The sequence below is a fragment of the Magnolia sinica genome, chromosome 10, assembly GCF_029962835.1.
Source record: "Magnolia sinica isolate HGM2019 chromosome 10, MsV1, whole genome shotgun sequence".
Lineage (NCBI taxonomy): Eukaryota > Viridiplantae > Streptophyta > Magnoliopsida > Magnoliales > Magnoliaceae > Magnolia > Magnolia sinica.
In genome coordinates, this window is record NC_080582.1 from 11,255,031 (window position 1) to 11,262,914 (window position 7,884).

General features: G+C 42.7%; 1 non-coding gene across 1 annotated transcript; it reads left to right on the plus strand.

Moving 5' to 3' along the window:
• The first annotated feature begins 7,169 nt into the window (after positions 1–7,169).
• On the plus strand, positions 7,170–7,276 carry LOC131217709 (small nucleolar RNA R71). Its single transcript, XR_009157301.1, has one exon. It is a non-coding gene; the product is annotated as a small nucleolar RNA R71 (small nucleolar RNA).
• The last annotated feature ends 608 nt before the right edge of the window (positions 7,277–7,884 follow it).

Genomic DNA, 7,884 nt, shown 5'->3' on the forward strand with positions numbered 1-7,884 from the left:
AGAACGTGTTCGGTGATGCTTTACCGCGGACATCTCCGAGAAAATTCCTTTGCACGGTCGGTTTCCGCCCCAAATCCATCTGAATGGCTTGGATCAACGAGAGGCTTGATGATGGTGGCCCACCAGAGACGACCGCAGCTTCCTGTTGCGAACAGAGTCGCCGGTTTACACGCTGTGATGGCAGGGGGGTCCAAGATTGACGGTGATGGATAAATCCACGCCGACCATTAGATTTCCGTCGAAAAACCAGTAAGATTCGGCTGGTTTTATGTTAGATTCGGTGTGGCCCATGCGATCTTCGTTCCCACCGTCCATTCCTGTGTTGTGCATCGATCTTCATGTTTGCATCTGCATGGGGACAAAAGGTCACCTAGATGAGGGTTATGGCTGCCCCACTGGACGAATGAACGGTGTGGATCATCTAAATCCATGATGATGGTGGCCCACTGCGACTTCCCGCGGTCGGCTGCGCGCGAAAGAGAAACAGAGATCGTTTCCGTCTCTGTTTGTGAAAGAAATCGAGTCCAGGACGGTTTGACCGTCCTGGAGTTTCCGTGCACACCCGGTGCATCCATGCTGTACACGTGCGATGCATATGTAGGTTCCATGCTGATGTATATGAGAGATCAGCTCCGTCCATCCTGGTTGTCAGCTCATTTAAACGGTCTATGACAATTTTGAAGCATATCCGGATATCAGGCGGGCCCCACATAATGATTAAAGGGGCTGATCATGTAGTTGGGCCACTTCCACAGTGATCCAGGAGCTAAAATTTTATGTGTACGGTTCATTTATGGTCCTCAGGCCACGTATGGAGTTTTGAACTGATCGGATGGTGGGAACCCTATGATCTTGCATTCTGGACACTTTTCAGGCCACTTGAGCTTCAATTCCTCGATTTCCTCGGACCCCTGGTGTATAATTCCGTCGCTCTTGGTCTTCTAGAGTCCGTTCCTTGCCTTGGTGTCATTAGAGCGTTAAGTCCATGCTTTAAGCACCCATTTCGGTCCAGGCTCGTACATACACTCTGCATCACATACACAGTTAAACCAAGCCGTTAAACAGAGTCATGCTCATAAATCCAGGTAATAAATGGGGTCTGATATGCAATATTTGACCCTCAACACAACCCTCAACCAGCATTTTGCTAGTCCCGAGCAAAGTATGCGAAAAATAAATTGAGAATTATATCATAATTTTAAAAACTCGCATGATTTTGGGGAACAATCCAGATACTAGAAGTTTAAGATTCATGAATGTTGGATATTACTTTCTCCTAGACTCCAATACGTGGTAAACTTCATAATCAAGTTCAAAGTATTATTCCATTAATTAGAAAAATTCTAACCATTGAGATCTATGAATGCATAATCTAATCTCGACTTGTCAACATTAAGATTCACTTTGATATTTAAGGATATTATTGGTAACAACTGAGAGAATTTACGATAACTCTTCTTGGCTTGGCTTACTCATTATCTTTTATTCTTTTAATATATATATATATATATATATATATATATATATATATATATATATATATATATATATATATTTTAAAATAAGTAAATAAATAAAAGAGAGATCAGATCCTCACCTATAGGGAGCAAACCTAAGGTAAAGTCTGTACACCCAACTTTTTCACATATCATTCATGGGGAATTAAACTTACACCTATAGGGAGCAAACCTAAGGTAAAGACCAATTGCCCAATCCTTTCAATTTTCCAAGTTGGTTCCTTTCATGTTTAGTGATTACCAAGTTTATCCTTTAATATCGAACTGAAACCTTAATATGCAAGCGAGATGTGTCCTGCGAATTCATGACTCAACCAATGTTTACAAATTCTAATAATGGATTAATAATTCAAACTTAGCTGTGAAATTTAATAGATAACTGAATCCAAGAGTCATAAAGTACCAACATCACGCATCTTGAAATTCTAAGTGCCCTAGATGGCCGTCAAAATCACTTCGACTTCAACAAAATGTCAGAAAGTTTTTAAAATTTTCACAACTTACAACTTTTGTTCAAGACCAAGAAAATGCTGATTAGGTGAACTATAATCTCCCACCCCCAACCCAAAATCTACATTGTCCTCAATGTAAAAGAAATAAGCATGCGATGCACATGGGACAAAAAGTAGATGAGAAGTGATGGAAAGATAATACCTGGATGAAAGAATCAAGAGGCTTTCCAAAGATTTCTACGTAGGAGCGGTCAGCACAAGAGAGAAACCAACAGAAGTACAATAAAAGAACAAAAATACAATCCTACCTATACCACTTTCGTAGGTGCTCTCGATTGCATTTAGCGTATGCAATAAGCCTTTAAACCCCTAGGTTGCCCCTAGTGGACGAGTTGTAGTCTCGTGAGGGTTTGCAGTAATGTTACCCACAAACATTGAACTAACTACTCTAGTCCTAAGAAAACAGGAAACCTACCTATACCTCCATCAGACTAGGAGATCAATCCTGGTAAACAGGATCTGTCAGAGGCATAGACATGTCCTCTGAATCAAATTTCTCGACAAATGGTTTCAATCGATGTCCATTGACTTTAAACTCCTTGCCATTGTCGGGATCTCTTATCTCAACGGCCCCATGCGGAAAAACAGTGACAACAATGTAAGGGCCGGTCCAACGAGATCGAAGCTTACCCGGAAAGAGATGTAATCGAGAATTGTACAAAAGGACCTTCTGACCAGGCGTGAATGATTTTCGCAAAATATGTTGGTCATGAAATGCTTTCATCTTGTCCTTGTAAATTCTCGAATTATCGTACGCATCGTTCCGAATTTCTTCAAGTTCATTTAATTGAAGTTTGCGTAGCGAGCCAGCGTTGTCCAGATTGAAATTAAGATTTTTGATCGCCCAGTACGCTTTATGTTCCAGCTCCACAGGCAAGTGACAAGCCTTCCCATAGACAAGTCTGAAGGGAGACATTCCAATAGGGGTTTTGAATGCAGTACGGTATGCCCATAAGGCATCGGTCAATTGGATTGACTAATGCTTATAATCAGGTTTAACCGTTTTCTCCAGGATATGTTTGATCTCCCTATTAGAAATCTCAGCTTGTCCACTTGTCTGTGGATGGTATGGGGTGCTCACCTTATGAGAGATACTGTATTTCTTCATTAAGCTCTCGAATGGTCTATTACAGAAGTGTGAGCCTCCATCACTAATGATGGCTCGAGGCGTTCCGAATCGAGAAAGGATGTTCTCTTTCAGGAATTTAATGACCGTGCGATGGTCATTCTTTCGACACGGAATCGCTTCAACCCATTTAGTGACATAATCCACGAGCAAAATATACTGATTTCCAAACGATTGGGGAATGGTCCCATGAAATCGATGCCCCAAAGAATCAAATGCTTCAATGATAAGGATGGGATTCAAAGGCATCATATTTCGACGGACAATGCTCCCAATTTCGACAACGCTCACAAGCTTTGCAAAACTCATGAGTGTCCCCGAACATAGTGGGCCGAAAAAGCCACATGCAGAATCTTGGCCGTGGTCTTTTAGCGAAAAGTGACCACCACAGCCTGAGAGTGACAGAAGGATACGCTCTGATGCTCATCGTCTGGTACACATCTCCTTAGAATTTGGTCTGGGCAATATTTAAATAAATAAGGATCATCCCAGAAAAAGTTGCGCACCTCGGTGAAAAATTTCTTCTTATCTTGCGCAGTCCACTGTGTCGGTATGGCACCTGTAGCAAGATAATTAGCAATATCAGCGAACCAAGGTGAATGGGAGACTCTGAACAGCTGTTCATCAGGGAACATGTCATTGATATGGGTCGCCTCAAGGGAATCAGAGGTATTAAGGCGAGAAAGGTGATCGGCCACTACGTTCTCTACTCCCTTTTTATCTTTAATTTCCAAATCAAATTCTTGGAGTAGAAGGATCCATCGTATCAAGCGGGGCTTAGAATCATTTTTCGAAAGAAGATACTTAAGTGCCGCATGATCTGTGTAGATAATGATCTTGGATCCGATCAAGTAGGACCTAAATTTGTCCAAGGCGAACACTACAGCTAAGAGTTCCTTTTCCGTAGTCGAGTAGTTCACCTGGGCAGAATTTAGAGTTCTACTCGCGTAATGAATGACGTAGGGCTTCTTATCTTTTCTCTGGCCTAGGACTGCCCCAAGAGCATAATCAGAAGCGTCGCACATAAGCTCAAAAGGAAGGCTCCAGTCGGGTGGCTGCATGATAGGTGCAGTGGTTAACGTGCCCTTAAGCTTGGTGAAAGCTTCCTGGCATTGCTCAGTCCACTCGTACGGAACATCCTTTTGAAGAAGATTACATAAAGGACGAGAGAGAAGACTAAAGTCCTTTATGAATCGCCTGTAAAATCCTGCGTGTCCTAAAAAGGATCGCACGTCTCTGATGTTCTTGGGTGGAGGTAGGTTAGAGATAAGATCTATTTTTGCCTTATCTACCTCGATTCCTTTGGACGAGATGATATGCCCAAGGACAATTCCCTTCTGAACCATGAAATGACACTTCTCCCAATTGAGTACCAAGTTCTTCTCTTCACATCTTTTCAGCACACATTTAAGACTTTCCAAGCACTTGCTGAAAGATGGACCATAAACAGAGAAGTCGTCCATGAAGACCTCTAGATATTGCCCTACCATATCAGAAAAGATACTAAGCATACATCGCTGAAAGGTAGCAGGGGCATTACATAGTCCGAAGGGCATCCTTCGATAGGCAAAGGTGCCGTAGGGACATGTAAATGTGGTCTTTTCCTGGTCTTCAGGGGCTATCTCTATCTGGTTGTAGCCCGAATACCCGTCAAGGAAACTGTAATAGGAATGACCAGCTAACCTTTCCAGGATCTGATCAATGAATGGTAAAGGGAAGTGGTCTTTCCTCGTGACGGTATTCAACTTCCTGTAGTCAATGCACATTCTCCAACCAGTAGTGACTCTAGTTGGCACGAGTTCATTATTAGCATTGGCTACGATGGTGATTCCGGACTTCTTAGGAACCACTTGAGTTGGACTCACCCATTGACTATCAGATATAGGGTATATAATACCCACATCCAATAGTTTAAGAACTTCGGCCTTAACCACTTCCTTCATGTTGGGATTTAGTCTACGTTGTGGTTGCCGAGCGGTTTTTGCATTATCCTCAAGATATATGCGGTGAGTACAAATCGAGGGATCGATTCCCTTGAGGTCCGCTATCGTCCATCCTAGGGCTCCTTTATGCTCAATGAGAGTAGATATAAGCATACTCTCCTGTTCTTTCTCCAGGTGGGCAGAGATCACCACCGGGTATGTCTCATCTTGACCCAAATATGCATATTTCAAATCAGAGGGCAAAGGTTTTAGGTCAAGCTTCGGCGGCTTGAGGTTAGACGGTAGAGGCACTACATCAGTTTGTGGTAATTCTTCAAATTGTGGCCTCCATCGGTTAACTTCAAGTAAAGTTTCAGTATCAAGCAAGGCGCACGTCTCCCTAATCATGTCATCATCAAAATCATGGGAGTGGGCCAGGCACGTCTCTAGATGGTCGGAGGATAAGGTCAGAGGTGTCGTATCTTCCACGAAAGAGTCAATCATGTTAATGTCGTGGAAATCGTCATCATCCTCTGAGTTGCTGCCGTTATTGAAAAAAATGTTTGACTCCAATGTCAAATTTCCAAAAGACATAGTCATGATACCATTCCTGCAATTGATAATTGCATTTGACGTGGCAAGGAATGGGCGACCAAGAATGACAGGAATCTGAGTGCTCATGTTATTGATGGGTTCAGTGTCCAGGATGATAAAGTCTACAGGGTAGTAAAATCTATCAACTTGGACCAACACATCCTCAATTATCCCTCTTGGTACACGAATAGAGCGATCAGCAAGTTGTAGTGTGGTTAGGGTGGGTTTTAATTTACCCAAACCTAACTGTTTGTATACCGAGTAGGGAATCAAATTGACGCTCGCTCCTAAGTCAAGAAGTGCGTGATCAATTCGATGGTTCCCGATTACACATGATATGGTTGGGCTACCGGGATCCTTGAATTTCTGTGGCACGTCTTGCTTCAGGATGGCACTCACTTTCTCAGTCAAGAAGATTTTCTTTTGAATAATTTTCCGTCGCTTGGTCGTGCATAAGTCTTTTAGGAATTTGGCATATGAAGGTATCTGTTTAACGACATCAAGTAGAGGAATGTTGACTTTCACCTGTTTCAACACCTCTAGGATATCCTGAGAGTTAGAGAGAGGTTTTGGTGAAACCAACCTTCGGGGGAATGGAGCAACTGGCTTCTCTAGAAGTTCCGGTTCTACTTTTTGTGGGGCATCACTGGATCCATCATTGTTGTCCTCTTCTGGTTCTTGAGGCTTTTCGGGCCTAACCGGAAGAGTGTTGTCAATGATCTTCCCACTCCTAAGAGTGGTGATGGATTTAGCATGTCCCATCTGATTTGAAGAGCTGGGATCATTATTCTCGTATTGTGGTTTAGGATTGGGGAGAGGTTGTGCAGGAAGCATCCCCTTTTCTATAACCGTCATACGAGAATCTATCTTTTGCATAAAATCTGTAATTCCCCGCATTGCCTGAGCCAGCTCTTGTATGGGATTTTGAACCGGTTCCTCTTGAGGTTTCACTTGATTTGGATTTTGATTGAAGAAACCTCGAGTAGCAGCCGTCTGTCCATTCCTCCAACTAAAGTTTGGATGATTTTTCCAACCAGGGTTGTATGTGTTGGAGTTGGGTCCAGTAAAAGGTCTTTGATAGTTGTTTATGGCATTGGCTTGTTCATTCAACACTCCTCGAAAGGCAGGTATTGTAGGACAATTTTCTGTTGTGTGAATGTTGCAATCACAGATGCCGCAAACAATTTCATTGACCTTATCCTTCTTTCCTTCCATGGCCTCAACTTTCCTTATGAGCGTAGTCACTTTACACTTGAGATCATCCTCTTCTTTCAAGAGATATAATCCACCTTTCTCCTTTAATTGAGTCGGCCTAGACGTGGTGTTCGACTTTGGGTAATAGTCCCAAGATTGTGTTTTTTATGCAAAAATATCTAGGTAGTCCCATACCTCGTCGACATCTTTATTAATGAACTCTCCATTACACATTGTCTCGACCATTTGGCGCATGGAAGATGTCAGTCCATCATAGAAAAAATTTGTAATGCGCCACGTTTCAAATCCGTGTTGTGGGCATGAACTGACCAAATCTTTGAACCTTTCCCAACATTGAAAGAATGTTTCATCTTCCTTTTGGGCAAAGTTCATGATTGCTTTTCTGAGGGTAATCGTTTTATGATGTGGGAAGAATTTTTTTATGAATTTCCTCTGCATGTCGTTCCATGTGCCAATGGATCTAGGACGCAGTGAATGTAACCACGTCTTAGCTTTCTCTTTTAAGGAAAAAGGAAAGAGTTTCAGCCTAATTGTATCTTCAGATACATTAGGAAAACATAATGTAGCTATTATTTCATCGAACTCTTTCAAATGTAAATATGGACTTTCAGATTCAAGTCCATGGAATTTGGGAAGGAGTTGGATAACTCCTGGCTTGATGTCCATTTGTCCTGTGTTTTCAGGAAAAATCATGCATGAGGGCGTACTCACTCCCGCCGGTTGTAGAAAATCTCGTAAAGTACGAGGCGGGGGTGCCTGTTGCACCTCATTCTCATCTTGGGTATCCTCCACCCTGGGTGGAAGTAGAGGAGGTTGGTGTTCAGCCATAACTTCAGTTAACTCAGGGGATTTCGAGCGGTGTCTAGTCCTGCGATGGATAGTCAACCCCTCAACCAATCCTCCTTCAGTCAAGAGACGTCGAGTGTCGTCACAGGCCCACTTGGGCATGAAAACACTCGCAGCCCTCAGTTAAAAACTTAACCCTAGGAAAGGAAAAG